The 23,451-nt window shown below is 55.6% G+C and overlaps 1 long non-coding RNA gene across 1 annotated transcript; it reads right to left on the reverse strand.

Moving 5' to 3' along the window:
• Window positions 1-844: 844 nt before the first annotated feature.
• LOC125908878 (uncharacterized) lies at window positions 845-20,218 on the reverse strand. The gene is made up of 4 exons (XR_007453463.1): window positions 19,645-20,218; window positions 18,596-18,696; window positions 17,389-17,589; window positions 845-1,357 (listed from the first exon to the last, which is right to left on the reverse strand). It is a non-coding gene; the product is annotated as an uncharacterized LOC125908878 (long non-coding RNA).
• Between the last annotated feature and the right edge of the window lie 3,233 nt (window positions 20,219-23,451).

Here is a 23,451-nt window from a genome sequence, read left to right on the forward strand (position 1 = left end):
TTATGTGATGTACTTGGGAGGGTCCCTGGGCCCAGCCAAAGCCCTGAGTCCCCGTTAAGACACCTCCATGCCCTCACCCCAAGCAAAGCACAAAGTATGGGATCCATGCCACACGCATGGGCCGCGTGGGAGGCTCCTGCCTACCTTGTCCAGCAGCAGCACACCCAGCAGGGCGGTCGCTCCTCAGGGGCCCAGGGTAGGCCAGGGGCAGGCAGGGGTCGGCGCTCGGGCCTGGGGAGATGGGGCTTTCTGCGCCCCGAGTCTGCGGGAAGGTGGGCACTCCCGCCGGGCCCACAGACACAGCCAGCGGGCAAAGGGGAGGTGTGGCCCGACAGAGAGATGAGGATCTTCTGCTTCTCCTTTGTGCCCCCAGCATGAGCTGAGCCTTCTGCCTTTGCTGGAGATGAAATAAACTCGGTATTCATTGTGCCAAGGCCTCCCCCGTTGTCACCCTGCCTCTTGTTACCCTCCCTCTTCTTGCCCCCGACCCTGCTCCCCCTATTTCTTTAAGATTTTGATATTGTTCTAACGTGTAAGCGAACCACCCCGAGTCCCCTTTCATCAGGAGCCGAAAAGCAGCAGCAGGGAATCGGTGACCACGAGCAGGCAAGCGCGGCCCCCTCGGGCCCAGTCTGCGCGCACACGGGGCATGCTCCCCTCCGACAGGTGCACACGCACAGACGCGCAGACGCGGCAGAGGAACGGGCTGGTCCTGCCGAAAGCCCCGCAGCAGAGACGTGATTTCCCAGTGCTCAGGCCGCAAGAGAGACTCACAGGGGCCTCGTTTCCCGGGCGTACAGCCCCCCCCCCATCAGCCCCCTCCATGTGCCCGTCACTGGTGCAATAATTTTTCTGCCACCCTCCAAGCAGAGGAATCGGGAACTGTGTTAGGTGGATGTGGGTGGCCCGCCTGGGAGGACAGGGGCCCAGACAGAGACCTCTGAAGCCGCCAGGAGCCCTCTCCTGCTAAGGAGCACGTGGGCCCCTCCCAGGCCACAAAGAGACCTGCTGTGGCTACGGGTGCCGTGAGGGGCTCCCGAGGCCTTGCCTCTGCTGCTGCCGCTGCTGCCCCGACCCTAAGGCCCAGCCGAGCCCCCTGCCTGCCGGTGCTGTTCTCCTAACTCCTGCTGTGAGGAACGGGATTCTTGGCCGGAAAAAAGGAAAAAAAAAAAAAAACGGTTTTCTCTTTTTGTACAAATGGAAGCAAAATCCAGGAGAAGCTGCCACCCCTCACCTCCGAGTGCGATGCGCTACCTTGGCATCAGTTTCTTCATCACCGTGTTCGTCTTTGGTCCCGGGACGACCCAGCAGATTCTCCTGGTTCTGACCCAGGGGGTGTTTGCATCACCCCCTTTTACTTGTATAAAAAAAAAAAAAAATGATGAGTTGAAAAATGTACTGAGGGAAAAAAAATGTACTTTTTTATAAATAAAGTGTTTAAAACAACGTTGGTTGCCTGTGTCGCTCGTCTCCCTGCGGTGGCCGTGCTGGGGGCACGGGGACAGGGGAGAGCTAGAGATGGGCCAGCACAGTAGTGAAGGGGAGGGAGCCTCTGGCCGGTGCCCAGGTCCCATGGTTCTGGGACAGTGACACCGACCCCTGCAGGAGCCTGCCTCCCGGGGTGGGGGGCGGTCAGGGTCCTGCCTGAAATGTCACCCCAGCTCCCAGGCTGCCAGGAAGTAGCACCCACACCCGGGAAGACTGGTGGGCAGCAGAGGCGGGAAGGCTGGGCCTCTACAGGCACAGGCAGGGAGGAGGCAGGACCCTCCCTGTGCTGGCCGGAGTCCCTGCCTTCCTGAGTTTAGGCCTCTGCTGCCCTCCAGCAGCCGAGCACAGCTCAGGCTTCTTCCCTTCCCCCTTCTCGCCCACTCCCTGCTGCCCTGCTCCTTCCTGCCAGTTCGCCTCCTGTGGTCTTTTGGAGAGGAAAGCCAACAGTTATCAGACAGAGAAGAGATGGGGAGCTTTATCTTCTGTCCCCTGCCAGGTCTCTCCAAGAGACCCAGCCCTTCATCTCCAGGGGTGGGGGGAGCAGGGCTGGGTGCAGGGAGGGTGTCCTCATTCCTTGCTTACCTCCCCTCCCCGCTCCACCACCATCTGCTTCCCATCTCCAGGGCTGGAATGCAGGACAAATCGATCCTAGGTGGGAGTGGCAGGGGCTTCACCTCCCCCAGTCACCCCCGGTAGCCTCTTTTCCCTGAAATCCACACCATACACCTCTGAGAAAAGGGGGTAGGGATGCTGAGAGCCAAGGTGGCCACTTAGCGGAAAGCCCTCCTGCACATGTGGGGGGAAGCCCCGTCCTCCTTTCCTAGGATCGGGGTGGGGAGGCCAGGGCCAGCAGGAATCAGGCGGAATCAGGCCGGGAGAAGCAGCCGGCAGCTGTTGGCAGCTGGCTGGGCCCCTCACTGGAAGGCCAAACCCAGCACCCTAGACTGTGTTTAGATGCGGATTCGCGAACGAGATGCAAATTGGTTGTTTAAGTGGTCACTTCCTCAGTTTTCCAGGCTGTCCGTTCAAGTTAATTTTTAATTTGCGCAGGCAATAAATGCTTAATTACATTATTAATATATTGGAAGAGAGCAGTGGACAGAACGTCCTAATTGGCATTTAACTAGAGTGTTCCGGCAAATTAGCCAAGACTTTCTCCGGCATCGGAAGGAGGGCAAGCCAATTAGTCCCCGGCACAGCCTCTCCTGGCGGGAGGAGCCCGATCTGGCCCCTTCCCCCAGGGTCCCAGGAGTCCAGGGAACACCTAGCTTTCTAGGTGCTAGCTGAGCTGGGTGCGGGAAGAACTTGGCTCGTTAGGGTCCTTCTGCCCCAACCTCAACCCTCGGCCCTGTCCCCGCATCCCCACCCTCAGCACAGCAGAGGACCAAACGCTGGGGACAGGGGTCCTGGGGTCCTGGGGACAGGACCTGTCTGGGTGGCTAAGGTCCCCCTGGGTGTGCCCACCATTGCCCTACCTCAGCTGTGGAACAGGACTAAGATAGCTGGGCACCCAGAGCTGCTTTCTGGATACCGTGGAGGCCTCTTTCCCTTCCTCTTTACCTTGAGCACTCTGCTTGCCGACGGTTAAGAGAATGAACTTGAAGAACTTGAGGGTTGCATCCTTCACTCACGCGTGCATTCATTCGTTTGGCCACTCTGGGCCAGGCCCTGTGAGATACTGTGATAGTGCCACCCAGAGTCCCTGCTTTGAAAGAATTCGGAGGCTCCAGGGGTCCCAAATTCCAAAACAGCCAGTGCCTGCTGGCCACAGGTTGGAGCAGGGCTGTGTGTGGAGCCCTACGATAGCACAGAACGGGAATGGCTCATTTTGCTTGGGAAGGTCTGAAAGGTTTGATGGAAGATGTGACGATTTCCCCCTGGGCCTGAAGGATGTGCAGGAGTTCTCCAGACCAGAGGTGTGTTAAGAGCATCCCAGGCTAACTTGAGACTTTAGCATCTTATATCAGTTGTTCTAAAAGAGATCATTCTAGTCCAACACACTTAGTCAGCACGGTGAGAACAGAAGCCTAGAGGAGGAAACTAAGGCTTGGCGACCAGACCAGCAGAGAACACATGCTGAACATGCTCTGGGCCAGAACCAGAGCCAGGGGTTGGGGGGGGGGGGGGGGGGGGGGGAGGAAGCCAGGGAAGGGGGTGGCACCCGCCTGACTGGAGAATGCTAGAGCTGACACCACTTTCGATTCACCCACGGAGCAGAGCGAACCCCCGCGGGTTATCAGCTGGGGTCGTGGGCGCCACATTTGGTGTGTTCAGTGGAAAAGACAGTACAATTCTGGCTCCAGTGCCCGTGTGCCTTTTCTTCCACGCCACCAAGCAATAAACTCAGTTCTGACGCTACGGACCCGGAGGGAGCATCGGATCCCACAGGCCAGGGGCTCAGTCCCATAAGACTGACTGTCCCCGACTCCAAACGCCAGGGTCAACTGCAGGATGCCACCTGTGCCTCTGACCGACTGGCTATAAATCAGAGAGGTTCCTCGGGTTCAGATAATTTGCTAGAGTGGCTCACAGAACGTAGGAAGCCAGTTAACTCAGTAGATCACCTGTTTATTATAAACGGCTGTAACTCATGGAAGAGCCGCCTAGGGCAAGGTGCATGGGAAGGGGCTGGGAGCTTCTCTTCCCGCACCTGCGGGTGTTCACCAACCCGGAAAGCTCTCGAATCCCGTCCCTTTGGGTATTTATGGAGGCCTCGTTACACAGGCCTGATTGACTGGACTTATCAGCCACTGGCAACTGAACTCAGTCTCCAGCCCCTCCCTTCTCCCTGGAGGTCAGAGGTGGGGCGGAAAGTTCCAAACTTCTAATCACATGGTTGGCTCCCCTGGCAGCCAGCCCCCATTCTTAGGTGTTTTCCAAACTTCATTAACTTAAACCCAGGTGTGGCTGAAAGGATTTCTTCTGAGCGTGAAGACACCTTTTATGGCTCTTATCGCTTAGGAAATTCCAAGGGTTGTAGGAGCTTTGTGCCAGGAACCAGGACAAAGACCAAATGCGTGCTTCTTATTATAAATCACAATATAGGGTGATATCTGCCATGCTTTTGAAGAATGGGAGGTAGGTGGGTCAGGGGCAAGGCCTCCTGTGCAAGCTGGAGGGGAGCCCCGGCTCCTAGAGGCACCTCTGCCCTGCCCCCAGGGCCAGATACTTTTGGGGAGCAATCCTTGGGCACCACCTTGGTACTGGCTTCTGTGGGCCCCCACGCCCTATTTTCTCCCCTGGTCTGCAGGCCTGATGGGAGAGCCAGGCCAATCCTCACTCTAGCTCCACACTCAACCTCCAGATGAGAAGCTACAGGCCCTGCCCTCTTCCCTCCCCTCCGCACACACACTCCACTGCCTGGGGCCTCATCCAAGCTGGCCCCTCCGGCCTGGTGCATCCAAGCTCATCTTGAACTCCACTAGGAAGGGCACAGGAATAGCCTTGTTTGGCTCGAGAACCAGCTCCAGGGCACCATCCGCACACATCACTGGCTCCATCGGGCCCGGGAACAGACCCAAATCACTCGGGGGTTAAAAACGCAAATATCCAGGCCCCACCCCAGATGAAGAGGGTCAGAGCCTCTGGGGGTTGGACCCAGACAGGTGTATTCTCAACAAGCTACCCAGGAGATTCTAATGGTGTGGAGGCAGAGGCCACCCCAGGTGTCAATCATGAGGAAGAAGCAGGTCCTGAGATAGGAGACTGGATCCAGGGGTGGCTAGGTGGGCGATGCAGTGGATAAGCACGTAAGAGCTTGGGGCGCCAATATGCTATTTATTGTCATGACAAGATCATCGCCATCATCATCACCTCTGAGACCTGGGACCCTGGATGCTAGTGACTGTAGTGGAGGCCAGTACCTGGAGGCAAGTACAGAGCCATACGAGCTGCCTTGCCCATAGGCTGGAAGCCCCTTGAAGGCTAGAATCAGGGCTTATTCATCCGCAGCGCCTGGCCCGGGGCAGGCACACAGTAAGTGCTCAATAAAGCTTGAACACAACTAAACGTTATCAAAGCGGGAATCGAAAAGACCTTGTAGGTGGAATGACCCAACCTCCCTTAAGGCAGGGTTTTGCTTCAAGCATCCCAGGTACCTCTGGGGACGGGCAGCTCACTACCTCTCGAATTAAGCCCCACCATCATATGGCAACTCCTCTACTCAGACAAAATCCCCCTCCACTAAGTTTTACCCACGGGTCCAAGTATTTCCCTGAGAAGCTGGCCTGGCCTTCTTAGGACAGTCCTTCAAATATTTGGAGATGGTTAGTCCTGGCCAAACTTCTTCCGCATGTGTTTATCCCTCTGCTCGAAACATCAGGCCACTTAGCAACACATCTGTTAGGAGCCTGGACTTGAGTCAGGCAAACCTGGGTTCAAGTCTCGGCTCAGGTGACCAGTAGCTGTAGAAAAGCATTATCGCAATGCTCAGCATAGAGCAAGCTCTCAAAGCCACATCAAAAATCCCAGGTACCAGGGCGCCTGGATGGCTCAGTCAATTAAGCATCCGAGTTCATCTCAGGTCATAATCTCATGGTTCGTGAGTTCAAGACCCGCATCCGGCTCTGTGCCGACGGCTCAGAGCCTGGAGCCTGCTTCAGATTCTGTGTGTGTGTCTCTTTCTGCCCCTCCCCTGCTCACGCTCTCTCTCTCTCTCTCAAAGATAAAATGTTTAAAAAAATAATAAAAATAAATAAATTTTAAAAATCCCAGTTACCTATGGACTTTGGACTCTATGGACTTTTGTCCTCATCACAAGTGCACTCCTTAATCCCCATCACCTATTTAACCCATCCCCCCACCTGCCTCTACCTATGGACTTTGGGTGGTCATAATGTATCAGAAGTTTATTGATTGTAACAAAGTGGATTATAACAAATGTACCACTCTTGTGCGGGATTTTGGTAGTAGGGGAGGCTGTGCATAATGGGGTCACAGGGTATATGGGAAATATCTATATCTTCCACTCAATTTTGCTGTGAACCTGAAACTGCTCCTAAAAAATTGTCTTTAAAAAAAAAACATAATCTGATACTCCAGCTCTTTGGAAAAACAACACATAACCAGCTCCCGCTCATTCTGAGGACCAGGGATAAAATAGTCTTCCCTGGAACTGATCTGACCAGCAGGGAATGGGAGATGGAGGGGTGGAAGGATTGTCTGAGTGTCCTCCCTGAACCTGGCCTATTCCTCTTACACCGTGGATATACCCAACCCAGCTGACCTCAATAATAGTGGTGACATGAAACACCTGGTGGCGTGGGCTCCATCCTGGTGGTTAAGCTTCTGGGTGGGTGGGTGGGTGGATGGATGGATGGATGGATGGATGGACAGATGGACGGGTGAGTGGATGGATGGATGGATGGATAGATGGATGGATGGATGGATGGATGGATGGATGGATGGATGGTTTGGATGGACAGACGGATGGATGAATGGGTGGATGGATGGATGGGTGAGAGGGTGGGTGGATGGGTGGGTAGATGGGTGAGTGGATGGATGGATGGTTTGGATGAATGGACAGATGGATGAATGGGTGGATGGATGGATGGATGGTTTGGATGGACAGACGGATGGATGAATGGGTGGATGGATGGATGGGTGAGTGGATGGATAGGTGAGTGGATGGATGGATGGATGGATGGATGGATGGATGGATGGTTTGGATGTATGGATGGATGGATGAATGGGTGGATGGATGGATGGGTGAGTAGGTGGGTAGATGCGTGGGTAGATGAGTGGATGGATAGGTGAGTGGATGGATGGGTGGATGGATGAGTAAATCTTTGAGTCTTTTTCATGTGTGCTATTTCTAAGCAGATCTCTCTTATTCAGTACTTGTACTGTCTACTTTTCACTCTAAATGTGGTGATTTCTCTGCTATCCATTTATCTTAATGATCTGGGTCAGTATTTCAGCCCATTGTGGTCCTTTTAGACGATTCTATCATCAGTTCAGTTCACAGCAGACATTTGTTGAAACCCTGGTGAAAGGAAAGAGGAAGGCTTCAGGGTCCAACTGACCTTGATTCCATCCCTAGTTGTACCATTTATCAGCTGTGTGGACCTAAGGCAAGTTGCTTGCCTTCCCTGAGCTTTATAACTCAAGCTACATGAATTGACTGCTGAGATGAATAAAAACAGTTGTATATAGAGGAAGTTATTTGTAAAGCAGATAATAGTGGCACCTACCACAGAAGGCTGCTGCAGGGATTAAAGGAGAATCATCCCTTTGTAAAGCACTTGACACAATGCCTGGAACAGAGTGAGTGCTCAGCCAAGTTAAGTGGGGATAGAATTATCTCTTACTATTCTTTCCACCCCTGCCTATCTGCCCTAAGCAGCAAACTACAGCAGGCAAACAGAACCTGTCATGGAAATGACATCAGGTTTTAGGACACTTGCCAAGTCCCAGCTAGTTGCCCAGCTCTGGGCCTTCCTGGCTCGGTGGTGACCACCATTATTTGCATCGTCCCATAATACCTGCCATCTTGTGGGAGGGACAAGGGCATGGAGAAGCTAGGATGTGTCCCTCAGAGGCAGGACCCTGACTGAGGCCCCTGAGGCCATGTTTACTCCGGGGTAAAAGCTTCCAGTGTGTCCTCCAGAGTGGTATCTGCAGAAATGCCCCAGGAGGCTCCCGATGTGGGAAGCAAGAGGATGGGTACTGGCTTCCACCTGTTTTACCCACCAAGGCTCCATGTAAGGTTTTCGTTCTTTGTTGTTTTTAACTTTTTGTATTTTTTTTAAGGTGAGGGATACCATACCAACAATAGAGTATACCAATCTTAAAATTTTTTTATTTTGAGAGAGACAGAGACAGCACGAGTGGGAGAGGGACAGAGAGAGAGGGAGAGAATCCCAAACAGTTTCCACACTGTCGGCGGGGAGCCCGATGTAGGGCTCGAACTCAGGAAACCGTGAGATCGTGAGCTGAACTGAAACCAACAGTCAGACGCTTAACTGACTGAGCCACCCAGGTGGCCCTAGAGCGTACCAATCTTAAGGGTACAGCTGCACACGTATACACCCACGTCACTACCCCCTCAGACAAGACACAGACGGTCACTCAAGCTCCCTCCCAGACAATACCCCTATTTTGGAAATTTGCATGAATGGAATCGTACAAAGTATACAATTACTTGTCTGTCTGGCTTCTTTCACTCCATATGATATCTGTGAGATATATCCACGTGGAGTGTTTTTGCGTGCTGTGTAATATCACATTGTGTGAATGTGTTGCAATGTATTACTTCTACGCTGTCATCAACAGATACGTGTGTGTTGTTTCCGGTTTGGGCCAATTATGAATAAGGTTGCTACAGCATTCTTATATGTAACTTTCGGGCACACGACGTTCATTGCTGTTTTGGTATATACTTGGGAGTAGAATGAGGATTAGCAGATACAACCAAACAGTCTTCCAAAGTGGTTGTGCCAAGATATGCCCCCATCAGGAGAATATGAGGGGGTCTAGTTACTCAACTTCCTTGCCTAGGCATGATAGCATCTGGTCTTTCTGTTGGAGCAATTCTGGCAAGGGCGTAGTGGCATCCCATTGTGATTTTTATTTGCCTTTCTCTGATGACTAAGAATGTCAAGCACATTTTCGTATGACTATCTGATAGTTGGGGTTTTGAAAGGACTTTAAAAAAAAAAAAAAGCTTGAAGACGCATTGTCATGCATTCCCAGGAGGAGGGGTTGGTGTCCATCCAGCTACGCTGCGATCCTCCTCAGGTCCCTGTTCTGGGGGGCCCAGGAGGCACTGGGGAGGCAGGACAGGATGGGGAGAGCCAGAAGTGGAGGGAGGATGGTGTGTCTCTGGAGGAGCCCCGAGTAGCGGGAAGGAAGGGCCAGCGATCAGGAAATGCCAATCCTGACACAAAACAGGGTGATGCCCTGTGGCCACAATGAGGTGTTGAGGTGCCATAATGGCCACGCTGGGTGGGGCCAGCTGGGAAACCTTCCTCTGCTGCCTGGATGGACTCCTAAGCAATGCGGGCTTCCTGGGGTTTCACAAGGAGGGCAGGGGACGGTGAGCCACACCCGGATGCAGTTTTCACTGATGGCTGTGATGGGTTGGAGGGATGTCAGAGCCCGAGGACGGGCAAGAGGCAGGTAGACACTGGGAAGAGCCTTGGACTGGGACTGGGGCTCTCCTTCCATCATGGCCACTTCTCCAGCGAGGCTCTTCACCTGAGTCCATGCCTATCTGCATGGAGAACCAAGAGCCTGGAGGACGGGAGCTTGGCAGCCTCTCCCAGACACCAAGTGGGGCTGGGGTAGCAGGTCCCCCAGAGCTCCCCGGCAGGACAGTGATGAGTCACCACACCCCATCCATCACCTCTATCTACTACAAGTGATCCTGAGACCAGGTGTCCAGGGTGATAGTGGCCAGGGAAGCTTCCAGAAGAGTCCGGCCTGCTGCAGCAGTGGGAGCGTGTGGGAGGGTGGACAGCAGCCCGTTGGGCTGTTCTCACCCCGCTTGCTGCTGAGCCTCCCTGCTCTGCCCTCCTCTGCACAGAAGTGAAGAATCTGCCTTGCTAACAGAGCAAAGACCTACCTGAGCAGAGCAGAGAAGGGGTCCCCAACAGGGAAGATCACAATGAGAATGGGTGAGAATGTCTCTTCTGACAACCCACTTAGGGAGTACCAGGGTCGGGGGAAGGCCAGAACCCCAAGAAAGACTGTGGCCGCTATCTGTCTGTCTCCAGGGTTTTCCTCCACAGAAGGAAAAAGTTGGGGGGTTTGGTCAGTGAGAAGTGCTGGTCCCTTACAAACAGCTCTTTCAGGAGGCATCCCAGCCCCCCATTGGGAACTGGGGCCCCCAGCTGGCTGGTCCTGGCCTTCCTACAGGCTCCAGATAAAGACAGCACACAGGGCCGCCCTGGTTGGGAAGGCTCACCATCTAACGTCTGCCCCTCCTCCTGCGTGTTTTCTGCCATCACCTTCCGGCTACCGGATTCTCTGTCCCAAAGTCTGGGCGTTTGGGTGTCACCCCCGTGCCCTGTGCTTCGGTCCCTACAGCGCAACACATGCGGGTCCCAAGCAAGACATTCACCTACCTGTTTTAGAATTATAAGTCACTAAAACCAGAGGAACCTCAAAGATCATTTGCCCCAACCTCAAATGGGGAAGTTGAGTCCTAGAAGGCTAATAACCGTAAGAATTCCTTACCGTTAACGTAATGTTTGGAAATTACAGAATGACCCAAGGGCTTCTACTGATAGTTAAGACTTACAATATCGCTCACTAAGTGCCTGGCACTGTTCAAAGGACTTTATGATAAGAAGCCCTTACCTCAGCCTTGGGAGGTAAGGTGGTATTCGTGCCATCATCCCAAGACACAGAAACGAAGACATGAAGGGAGCTGCTGAGTGACAGAGTCGGCTGGCACGGGAAGGGGGCGGCCTGGCCGCAGAAGCTGTGTCTCTAACCGCTTTACAGCGTGCGCACTGCCTGCCACCATCAAGACCCTGAAGATCAGAGCCACGTCCTGACGACAGGGTAGGAGGAGGGCCAGGAGAAGGGGCCACACCAGCCTGACGCATGGGGGGGGGGGGGTCCTGGGCCTGACACAAGTTTCAGTACGCCCACAAAGCAGCAAGTGCCCCAGGCGGGTACAACCGGGCTTGTGGGAACGATGTTTGCTATCGGATGGAGTCATCCGAGGCAGGCGGGGCTCCCGGGAAAAGGTTTCCTGGAAAAAGGTCGTACCAAAGATGACGTGGCAAAGCGGAAATGATCTGCAAAAGCCGTCAAACACCCAGCACCGGGAGGACCTCCGTGCAAACGTTTGCAGCAGGAATCGACCAGACGAGGCCAGGCCCCTTGGGCTGCAGGAAGGGAAGCTCTGTGCCCCAGGATTCTCACGGCCAGCTGGGGAGGCAAGCAGGAGGCAGGTCCTCCTGGCCCCATTTAGCTGATGATTAACCAGAGGCTCAGGAAGTTCAGTGTCTTGCCCAAAGTCACACAGGTGGTGAGGAGGCGACTCATAACTTGGACCCAGGCCTTCTGACTCCAAGCCAAGTGCTCTTTGCAAGGTACCGAACTTCACATTAAAAAGAACCAAAATGCCACCGTGCCTCACGATTTCGCAATGGTTTGTAACTTGCAAAACACATTGAACACACACACAGTCCCATCCGAGGTCGTGCTCCAGGGCCTTAAAGCACAGCCCAGACACCTGCGAACACTGGCGGGCAGGCCTGCTTCTGGGGTTACACAGGCCCGGGTGCAGCCACCAAATCTGTGTCGTGTTAGCTTGGCGATTTGAGACCAGGAGTATAAAACGGAGATGAGAACCCCTATTTCAAGGGCCACCGTGAGGGGTATGTAGGGAAAAACTGAGGAACCTATGCACAGGAAATACCCTCTCCGTGCCACCCCCACCCAGCCCCACGCCCCCACCCAAGTCTCACAGCCCAGTCCCCATCAGATGTCCTCCAGCGTCTCTTCCAGGAAGGACCTGGAGCCCAGGTGTCCCCACTTCTCTCTTTGAGATTGTTTTCCCCTGGGGAAAACAGATGACTCAAATCATCTCTCTGAGGCGTCCCATGGTGTCGCTCATAGAACTTGCTGGAACTAAGCTGGCCTGCTCCTCCTCGCCTTCCTAGATGTGTCCAGGTCTTGAGACCTCCAGAATTCTGGAGTCTTCTGCGCCCCCTAGGGTTTCGAAGCTCATCGCCAACCTGCCCCAACACACCCCCTCTAAGAACCAGAGCCCCTCCTGAGTGGAGGGGTTCTGTGCCTGCCACCTTGGCAAGGCCCAGAGAAAAGCCATTAAGGGTCATTACATTTTAGCATGAGCATTTTCATATCTAAATCCCCTCTCGTTTCAATAACTCCACATGGTGCGTGGTTACTCTCATTCTACATTTGATGTGGGAGATTTTCTACAAGGAGAGGCCGTGGTGTGGGGTCCTGAGATGATGGAGGGCCCCCTGCCTGGGATGGACAGACTGCTAGACCATCAACACTCATCACCCCCAGGGAGACTGCCCCTCGGCTTCCTGCCTTTGTTTTGGGAGTTCTACCCTTTCTGGTCCCCTGCCCTCCTAGCCCCTCCCAGAAGCCTTGAGACCCCCATCCCCACCCCAGTCTGTCATGCTAATATGCCCTTTGTGGGAAGTGATGCCTCCACTGTCCCTGCTGAAGGCCATTAATTCCAGAATCACCTCTGGCCACCTCCTAAGTACCTTGCAAATGTGGGCCACCCTTACCTCCAGTTTGGTGGGGGCAGAACAAGAGTGGGGGGGCCCGAAGCTGAAGCAGCTCGGGGTACCCCAGGGGCCTCCCCATGTGAATCCCAGCCAGGGTGGTCACTACCTCGAGGCACCTTTGAAAAGGCCACTTTTCTCTTATGCCTCAGTTTTCTTACCTGTAAAACAGTGACAGTGATCCATATTCTATTTTCTAGGATTATACCAAAGACATCAGAAAACAGCTGAAAGCCCTACGTAAACCCTGAAGTTCAGAGTGGATGTAAAGAATCCTCCTTATGTACTGACCTTTCAAAATCACCTCCCACCAAGGAGCCATCAGGGCCCTGCTAGAACACCTCCAATGACAGGGACCTCACTTCCTTCCAGGGAAGCCCAAGCTTTCTGCCAGCAGCACTTGACCTTCGGAGATTCCTAGTGAGTCTGTGGCTGGATGACAAATTACATTAGGAGAAGAAATAGCTTCTCCGTGAACTTGGCCACTCCTGTGTTCTTATATTGCCTGTTCTTTTTTTTTTTTAATGTTTATTTATTTTTGAGAAAGAGAGACAGTGACAGAGTGCAAGCAGGGGAGGGGCAGAGAGAGGGAGGGAGACAGAATCTGAAGCAGGCTCCAGGCTCTGAGTTGTCAGCACAGAGCCCGACGCGGGCTCCAACTCTCGAGAAGGGTGAGATCATGACCTGAGCCGCCGTCAGAAGTCAGGCGCCTAACCGACTGAGCCACCCAGGGGCCCCTATTGCCTGCCTGTTCTTATTTTCCTAGTAACGTTCCTTTTGAAAAATGCTCAGCTTGTCCCAGTGGAATAAAGTGACAGAATGACCTGGCCCTACGGGTAGTAATTGGCGTGGCAAGAAGTTCAGGCTGGCAGGGCCACGTGGCGTGGGGGGGAGGGGGTCGAGGACCCCCACCCCCACCCCCACCCCAGAGTCAGGGCCTGTTGAGAGGGCCATCAGGAAAGAAGAGCCTGTGAGAGGTACAGCCCTTCACAGGCCATCCTCAATCCACACGGGGGAAGCCCTGGGCCTCGTGGGGTGGGTGAGGGATTCCTTGGGTACCACCAAGACTGGGAGGGAGTGATGGGCCCCCTTGAACGGGCAGCAGGGGGCTCAGAGGACAGGCTGTTTCTGAGATCTGGGGTAGTGTGTATTTTGGAGTGGGGGAGGGGCAGTCAGACTGTTTCTTACCCCCGCCCTCCCCACCACCACTTACACCGCAGACCGACCGTGCCCTGTGGGGTGGAGGCAGATAAATGGTTTCCCTGTGCCCCCAGCCCTACCCCCTGGCTGCATACCCCTCACTCACCCCTCCCTCAGAGAGGGATGGGGGTCAGGTCCCTGCCTGGCAGGATCCCCATCAGAGAGATAGTCCTCCTCCCCCTAGGAATGTGCGTGAAATCTCAGTAACTCTCTCCAGCTGGTCCTGACCTTGGAGGCGGCTCTGACAAACCCTGTGATGGGGGTGAGCTTCTGGGAAAGTGAGCCTCTTCGGGATCCTTTTTTCTCCTAATGACAACTCAAGGTGTGAAGAGCCGGTTGGGAGGGGCTGGGAGGCCTGGTGACACGGGGGAGAACATTCCAGATGGCCGAACATGGTGTGCCGAGTGCCATAGTCTCTCACACTGCACATGCTCACCCGGAGTGGGAGGCCCTGACCCCTTGTCCTAGAGCCCGCGCACGGCCCTACGCAAGTTGGGGTCTGTGGGTCACGACTGGCAAAGTATAGGGAAAGCTGAGGGCAAGGCTAAGAGGCCAACAGACAGGATTAGAGCAGAGGTCCAAGCCCCGGCTGCCTGGGATTTGCCCAAGGAGCAGACATGTCCCTGCCCTTCTAGAAACAAAGCTTCCTAGCTGTAAGTAGGCACAGACACCGTGCTAAGGGCCTGAACATCCATTACCTCACTTACACCTGACAGCAACCCTGTTATTCCCATTTTACAGGTGAAGACACTGAGGCTCAGAAGGTTTCCTAATTGCCCGAGATTATACAGCTACGTAAGCGGCAAACTCAAGACAGCTGGCCTGTCTTCCTCCGCAGATATACCTAGAAATGGAGGCAGCAGAGGGCAGGAAAAAGGCCCCAGTCAGGGTCCTCGAGGGGGCGGGTCAGAGCACTGCCCTGAGGAAGGGGATGCCTGGGTTCCTGTCCCATATCCATCACCAGTGAGCTGCGTGACCCTGAGCATTTTCCTAAATTTCTCTGAGCCTCCACTTACCCACCTGACAACAGAGGCAAAGGGGTGGAGGCTCAAATGAGATCATTGAAGTAAAAATGCATATGCGTACGATAAAAGTGATATCCCAGTGTGGCCTCGGGGGTAACGGGGCCCATGGGCTTTGGGTAAAGACGCCAAGCTTCCAGGGACCAACATCATCACTGTCATTATCAGCACCGACATCACCGTCAGCAACAACCTCATCACCATCAATTTACATTTATTGAATAGTAACAACAAAACTACTGACCACGTGTTACATGCCGACTATGTGCCAATCACTGTGCCGAGCACCTTCCATAATCCGCGTCTGCTCGAGACAGGTGGAACGGAAGTCAGGGGCGAGGGAGACGAGAGGGAGGGCTACAGCAACCTGGAGCCTCCAGGCTCCAACTAGGAGGCCTGAAGAAGGTGACCGCAAAGGGACCGCCACCTGGGTTCAGAACCTAGCAAATTCTGTGGCCGAAGAGAAGAGGCTATTTGCGCTAATCCTGATATACACCAGGGCAGATACAGGGCTGAAGTGCAACGCAGTCCAAGGCAGAGGGAGCGACCCGGAGCCCACCCCAGGGAAGAGGCAGGCGGGGGACTCCCCCAGCTTCAAGCCCAGCGCCAGCCCAGGGCCACCTCAGGCTATAAGCTAACGGGCCAGGCCTCCTGCCTCTATAGCCCAAGGGAAGGCCAAGGCAGAGGCCTGGCTGAGTCCAAGGTAACCACTGGCTGGCTACATCAGTTCCAGCCCTCTGGGTGGGTTCCCTCACCTCCTGGGTCAGAGGAAAGTGCCTCCCGTAGGGGCCAAACTGGAGAAGAGAGGGATACGTCTGCTCCCGGGCAAAGGGGAGGAGATTTCCACAATCTCCAAGTGGGGCACTACAGCAACCACCCAGGAGTCCCGGGAAGGAAGAATTGAAAAGAGAGAGAGACGCAGAGATCTGGAGCAAGCCGGAACGCACAACCAGGCTGTGCGGAAGGGATGTGCGGCCTGGCAGGGAGTTCACGCGGGGCCCTGGAGGGCAGGCTGGGAGCTTGGTCTCGATGCCAAGGCCACAGGGCTACAGGGATACCAGTGCTGGTTCCCTAGTGCAGAGGGCTGTGCCAGAAGCTCCCTGCCCCTCACTGTCCCAGGCTCAGTGGTGCCCTGGCCTGTGCGGTCAGAAGCCCCCTATCGCCTGTGGATCAGGACCTGTATTCTCACAGTTGACATTCTGTACGGCGACAAGGTTAAAACGGATCTTGGGAGCCCTGCCTCCGTCTGGCACTTAGAAATGCGGGGTACCCATGAGACTGCTGGGGGGCCTTCAGACCTTCCCGAGAGGGGAGAGTGGTCCAGAGCGCCCTCGCTCAAGCCCTTGCCACCTGCCTCTGGCCATCAGGAAGGAGCCACTCCTGCACACCTGGGCTGGGGAAATAGCCAGATGGACTCTGACCCACCAGGCAGGCCCTAGGCAGTATAAACAGCCCCTCCTCCACCGGCCTGTCCTACCTTGGGGCACTGGGGCCAAATCCAGACACCCAGCCTCCTCTAAACCCCTGGTCCCCCAGAAACACCGGTTGTGCCTGCGTCACAGGATGCTGAGGGTGGCCCCCGCCCCCAGGACAGCTCTGTGAGCAGAACGGCCGGGTGCTGCCCCGAGGGGCTCATTAAGAGGCAACCACAAGGGAGCCCTGGTCAGTCCAGCTCCTGAGAAGGCAGTGTTTCTGTCCCCAGGCAGGGGGAGCAGGAGAGAAGGTGCTACATTACTTCCGGGTAAAATCTAAACCTCTGAGTGGGGTCTGCCTCCTCCCCTGCCCCAGATTCCTGTCCTGCCCGTCTCCCCTTGCATCCCATTTCCCAGCAGATCCAGTCCTTGGAATTTCCCTCATACAGCCCACGTTTCACACACGTGTCCCTGCACCGCTCCTCGCGCTGCCTTCAATGCCCGTCTCCTTTTCTCCTGGTAAACTCCTCGTACGCTTTCAAAACCCTGCTCAAAAGGCCCCTCCTGTGTGAAGCCATGAACTCCCGGAGCTAATCTTCTCTACACCTGTCCTGGGCCTTGGACAGACTTGTTTTGAGGAATCACAAAAGACGGTGCTTATTTGTGTACATTTCCGACTCCCCTCCCTGCCCCTGAGCCAGGGGCAAGCCCCCCAGCACCTGTCACTGCGCTTGGCACCATAGAAGGTGCTCGGGACAAGTTTATCGAACTGAAGGAGGGGCAGGGGGCGGAGCAAGCGAGCATGCTGTGAAGTCACTGACCTAGGGCGGGTGTTCAGGACCGCCGAGATCTGGCTGAGAGTCAGCGTGGTGGGGAGAAGCAGGCTGGGATTATTGAACATTGGGTGGGATCCGAGCTCCTCACACTCCCCACCCTGGGGCCTCAGGGCGGAGGGCAGATCTGGTTTGAAGAAGAGCCAAGAAGCCCCTGACCCTCCCTGGCCTGCAGCCCCCCAGACTGGAACCTAGGTCTGTGTTTATGTCCTACCTGGGGATTTCACTTGCTCAGTCAGAGGGCAGGAAAGCCAGGTGTGACGTCACCATGTGACAGGTGAGAACACCGAGGCTTGGAGATGTCACTGGTGTGGCCCTAGATACAGGCCAGAGGCAGGTGGTCCTTGGGGCCTGAGCCAGGGCGAGGGCAGGCGCTGCCTGGGGAGGGGCTCCTGGGTCACAGAGACACCAGCCCCTGCGGACAAAAGGAGAAAGAGGGATTTCAGAAGTCGACCTTGTCCGATTCCAGCTGTGGCGTTCCTGGCTGTGGGACTCTGGACAACCAACTTGACCTCTGTGAGCTTTCTCAGTAGGATAAGGCCAACACAACCAGCCTCTGCCCAGCACCCAGCCCGCCTCCCAGGAGATGCTCTCCGGATCCTCCTCCCTCGCACACTGATCCCCCCTCTCCCAGGCCCTGCACTCCAGCCCCAGCCAGGCCCGGCTGCCTGTAGGTGACCAGCCCTGCCCTCAAGCCTGTGGAGCTGGGGCTGGGGGAGCGGATTCGTCCCGGTGTAACCAGAGAATGTCTGAGGGCTCAGTGCCAGGGCTCCAGCTGGGGCCAGCGCTGGGCCCCCACCTCACAGCTGTCAAGGGGAGGCTCAGACACAAAGCAACCCAAGGCGAGGGGGTCGGTAGGGATGTGTCTGTCAAGGGGGGTGGGGGAACTGCTTCTTGCCATACGAGGGACCAGGATTACTAAGAAAACCCGCAGCCTCATCAGAGAATGTCAGACAGATGCAGGTTCCGGTGCCCACCCTGCCACTGACTGGCTGGGTGACCTTGAGCAAATTACTTAACCTCTCTGAGTCTTGTTTTCCTCCTTGAGAGTAACATTTATCTAATTTTACAGGCTTGATGTGAGGATCAAACCAACCCCACATCAGCCCAGGTGCCTGGCCCAGACTTCAGGCCAATCTCTTCTCCTTGTCTTTCCTTAGTCTCCATTTCTCATTCTTCCTCTGCTATTATGTCTTCCACCAGGGGGGCACCCTCCAGGGGGATCAGGCAGGGCCCAGGGGCTCTTGGGATCTTGCACTCCTATTTTGTGAGGGTGGGACATGCAGAGAGGGCAGCTGGGAGGGAACAAAACCAGAGTTATCCACTCTGGTCCTGGCACCTTTGAGGCCTTGCCCACAGCATCCCACCCATTATGATCCTTTCCCCGATGCCCACACTGGCGCATTCACAATCTCACTTACCATGTTATTGTCTGTACCGTAAGCACGACAGAAGGCCCCTTAGAAGGACAGCTGCCTCCCTCTTCTGCTGAAGTGGCTCCAGAGTTCCAGGGGGAGGTCACCTGGAAGCAGGGAGCCGAGGCAGGGCCGATGTGAAACTGTCTCTCCCTCCTGCCCGGATTCCCCCATGGGGTCGCCCCCAAGCCCCATGGTGAGCTGGCTGTGGGAGGAGAGAAACCTGAACCGTGTGAGCCAGACCCGGTACCTGTGCTAATGCCTCTTTGTTCATTTCCCCCACTGCTCTGCCCACCCAGTCCTTTGAAGCGCCAGCCTGCCTCCGCTGTGCGGAGAGGAAACGGGGAGATAGGTTTGGGTTGTGCCCCCAGAAACAGAATTCCCAGGTCCAGTGCAGAGGGGCTGAAGACTCTGTACCCCCTGGTGGGAGCGGAGATTCCAAGGGACAGGCGGGCTCAGGAACCGCCAGCTGCCTTTGTTCAAGCGAGCATTGACTGATTCGTCAACCCTTCCGGAGAACTTCCCACATACTAGGTGCTGTGCAGAGGACTAGGGGGACAGAGACTAACCAGACACGCATTCACGGTCATATCAGAAAAGGAAGACGCCCATTCCAGCCAAGGAGAAGGGAGGGTTCCCCCAGAGGACTGGTTGGCCTGGCGAGGAGGGTGCATGAGAGAAAGAGCCTGGTGGAGGGAGGGAGCAGGGGACGCGCCCCCCCCCCCACCCCCGCCTCGCCACCGCCACTGGGACCTGCAAGTAGCCTGGGTGGGCTGCACAAGCCGAGCCATGGGAAGCACTGAGTCACCTCCTCCAGAATGAGCAGGGTCCAGGTCAAAGCCTTGAAGCTCAGACACTTTGCTGGGGCCACGAGGGCCTCTTGGAAAGTTTTAAGCAGGGATGTAGCCTGATCAGTTTTGATTTTAGAAAGGTCACTCAGGCTCAGGGTGGAGAAGGGCTCAGAGGGGACAAGACTCGGAGCAGGGAGGCTAGGTCCGGATGCTGGCGGTGTGGACCGGCGTGGAGGCACCAGAGCCAGGGAGGCGCAGCCGTACTTGCGAACTGTCCACGAGGCAGAAGGAAGATGAATGGGACCCAGCGGCGTTCAGAGGCAGGGCCTGTGCCCTTCTGTTGCCCGGCACCAGAACAGTGCCTGGAACGCAGCAGAGGAGCAAAGAAGTGCCTGCAAAACCAAAGGAGAAGCAGAGTTGGAAGACGGCAGGGGAGGAAGCAGGAAGGTTTGAGGATAAGGAAGAAAGGCCAGGAAGGAGGGTGGGGTGGTAAGATGCTACGGTTTGGAGAAAAGGGGGCAGGTTTGTTTAACCGATGGCAGTTATCCCCACCCAGGGGGCTGTGACAGTCAAGAAGAGATGGTGCTGGCACAGAGTCCAGGGTGTCTGGGGCTCCTGAGTCCCCATGATACACACAGACACTGCCCTCCCAATGGGGCCGCAGCCCACCGGCTGGGGATGGACAGCAGCCCAGCCAGAGAGGGGCTGCGGATTCGCTGGGAGCCAGGCTGGTGCTGAGGTCTCCCCCGGGCACCGCCTCAGTCAGGGCACTGGGATGGAGCAGAGAGAGGCGGGTGCTTGTCAATCCCGCTTCAGGAAAATTGGCTCCATGATGTTTATTGCAAACTGCAATTTAGCATCCCTATTCAGGTGCTCTTGTGTTTAATTATATATAATACGGTGCGGGGAGGAAAGAGGGGAGGAAGCATTTATGATTTTCCCACCAGTCCCTCCCTCCCTGCATGATGTAAGGGTCAGAGGTGAGAAATGGAGCCCAGCAGAGGGAGGGAAAAGAAAGCCTGGCGTGGCCGTGGCCTTGTATGCCAACCTGGGGCAGCAGGGCCGGGCCAGAAAGCAGCGTGTGCTCCCCACTTTCCTGCCATAGACGCCTTTCCAGCAGCCCCGTGGCGTCTTCGCCCTCAGGGACAGCCAGTGGCTCTGGCTCAGGCTGAGAAATCAGTCAACAAACCTTCACAAACCCCCAGGACGCCTTGCTTTCCCAGGCCCAGAGAGATTGAGTGATTTGCCCCACCCACCACAGAGCAGGTGGCGAGGAGCTCCTGCACCCCAGCCCCACTCTTGACCGTGGGGCTAATGCTCCTGGGAGAACAGCCAGGTATGTCCAGACAGCCCCCGGGGCTTAGACGGAGGCCCTCTGAGTTCTTCAGCTTCCACGCTGGACAAACTTGGCTTGCCACCAACCCAGGGTCCCCCTGCAATCTCGGCGTGTCTGCCTTCCCTCCGGTCCTCCCTCCCTCTCCAGAGCTGGGAGGGCAAAGCACCAATTAGTTCATTTGCTTGTTTAATTGGGTAGGGAGGGGAAGAAAATTAAACTCCTCAACAGGAATCTTCCCTGCAGGGCCAGAGATAGAATTAGGGGGTGGGGACCCCCATCTCTGAGCACCCCTCTGCCTGCCCTGGCTCCCCACCCCCCACCCCCATCTCCATGCCCCAGATCCCCAGATCAGCGTCTGAGATTATGGGGCCCTGGGGAGCCAGAGTAGGAGGTCTACCCCACCCTAACTGGGCCAGCCCCTCCCAGAACTGGAGCGGGATGGAGGACGGGCACGACAGGGGAGGGGGAGGGGGACCAGGCTGGGGCATTGCCTCAGGGTCTGGTTCTCTTGCTTTGTGCCCACCTCTCTGACTCCGAGAGTCCTCTCCCTCTCTTTCTCTCTCTCTCTCTCTCAACCTCTCTCTCTCTCCACCTTCCTCTCTCGGCTCTAGAAAAGCCCCTCCCCCAGGAAGACCCTGGAAATGTGGCCAGGTTTCTAGGGGGTACCGTGGCCATTGTCCTCATCCTTGGCGTGGCTCTTGCCATCTTCACACTGCATCACCGACAGCAGAAGAACCAGATGGAGCCGGACTGTGGCGGGTGAGTGTTGGCAAGCCCACCCATCGGCCCACCCAGACGCCCCCTTTCAGCTGCCGCTGCCCTTTCTGAGAAGCAGGTGTGCGATTATAATCCACGGTTTACAGATGAGGAAACGAGGCACACAGGTTAAATGCTTTACACACGTTTACCCCAGCCGCTGACAAAGGGTGAAGGCAAAAGTCCATGATGAACGGAATGTCAACATGTTAAGTCAAGACAGGATCAGAAATAGTATCATGCAAGCTATTTTGGAGCATGAGGTGAAAGGAAAAATCAGTAATACTAATCCTACTTTTTAAACTTTTATGTTATTTTTTTTAAGTATTTTTATTTTTGAGAGAGAGAGCGTGCACGCACATGAGCGGGGGAAGGGCAGAGAGAAGTGGGGGACAGAGGATCCAAAGCCGGTTCTGTGCTGACAGCACAGAGTCCAAGGTGGGGCTTGAACTCACCAACCATGAGATGGTGACCTGAGCCGAAAGCAGACACTTAACCAGCTAAACCACCCAGGCGCCCTTCTCCTACCTTATTTTAAAATGCTGATACTTTGTTCGTCTTGGACTTTTTTGCATTAATTTTAGTTTTAAATATATTTTATTTAGTTTTAAATATATTGTATTCAAATATATTGTATTCAACTATTCTTTATCGTGAGGACCGAGACTTCTGGGGCCCCCATAAGCTTTGCACTTGAGGTCTTGCTCCCGTCACCCTGGTCGTAGCCCGAATGCATCCTCGGGATTTCCCACTGTCCTCCAGGCCAAGACACCGGAGTCTCACACGGTTCCTATACCCGGGCTGGAGGGAGGGACAGGCTGGGCTGGGAGCAGAGATGCCCAGAGAGATAGGAGGGGCACTCTCAGCCTCTACCCAGCTATGCTAAGTAACCACACCCCAAGCTCAGACCATCTGGGAAGCTGCCTAGGAGCAGAGCACTGGGGGGCCGTCAGGGACCAGGACTGTCAGATGGCCTGCCTGGAACAGAACCCCCATGTGAGACTTATTCTGTTCCCCCAGGACTTCAATGCCCTCCTCCCAGAAGCTGGAGCCTCCCCACCACAGGCAGAGCCACCTTGCACCTGAGGACATCCAGGTGGGCCTGAGGCCCTGGAATGGGGGGCTGGGGAGGAAAACTGGGAGATGGCCACCTGAAGGCAGAGCCCTCCCACATGCATGGGCCTCTAACCAGTCCCCAGCACGATGCTAGCCCTGGCCAGTTCCCAAAAGGCCAGGCCTGGGTGAGAGGCCATGGCCCAGGCTTTCCCCTCCCCCTACAGAAATGACAAACTAGGATCCTCCCTCCCTGCCCAGGGCCCACAGGGGAAGCTCTTCCTCCACTGCTCGGTGCATTCATTCATTAAAAAAAAAAAAAAAAATCAAGTACCCAGCAGATGCCTGACCCTGTGCTGATCACTTGTGCCTCCCAGACAGCCACGAGCGTGGTGAGTGCCAGGATGGGGATGCATGGGAACCAGACTGGGGGGGGGGGGTCCAAGACGGCTGCAGGGAGCAGGGTGCAGGGAATAGGCCGGGTAGCCAGCCGCTGGCCTCCTTCTCTTCCAGATTCTCCACCTGGAGCCAGGGAAGCAGCAGGTGCAGCCGGAAGAAAAAGAAATGCAACAGCTGGTCCTGCAGACCCCCTACTATGACCTGGGAACCTCCCCCTCCTACTGCCCCTCGGTAAGGACCACCGAACCTCCGGGAGGGTTCCCCAAACCCAGCTCCATTCAGCCTGGCCACGAGCCCAGCTGCCTAGAGGGAAAGAGGGCAGAGGAAGCCCAGGAGATGGGGCAGGGAGGGCACAGGTCAGCCCACTAGGGAGGGGAGGGGTGGCCCTTCATGGTGGCAGCGGGTTCCCTGGGCAAAGCGGGGTCTCGGATGCTGACAGACCAGGGCAGGAGAGTTGGGCTTCCAGTGGGGTGGAACCCCAACCTGAAGCCCAACTCTCTCTCCCCCAAGCCCTGCCCTCCATCTCT

This window comes from Panthera uncia, chromosome D1 (genome assembly GCF_023721935.1).
Source record: "Panthera uncia isolate 11264 chromosome D1, Puncia_PCG_1.0, whole genome shotgun sequence".
Lineage (NCBI taxonomy): Eukaryota > Metazoa > Chordata > Mammalia > Carnivora > Felidae > Panthera > Panthera uncia.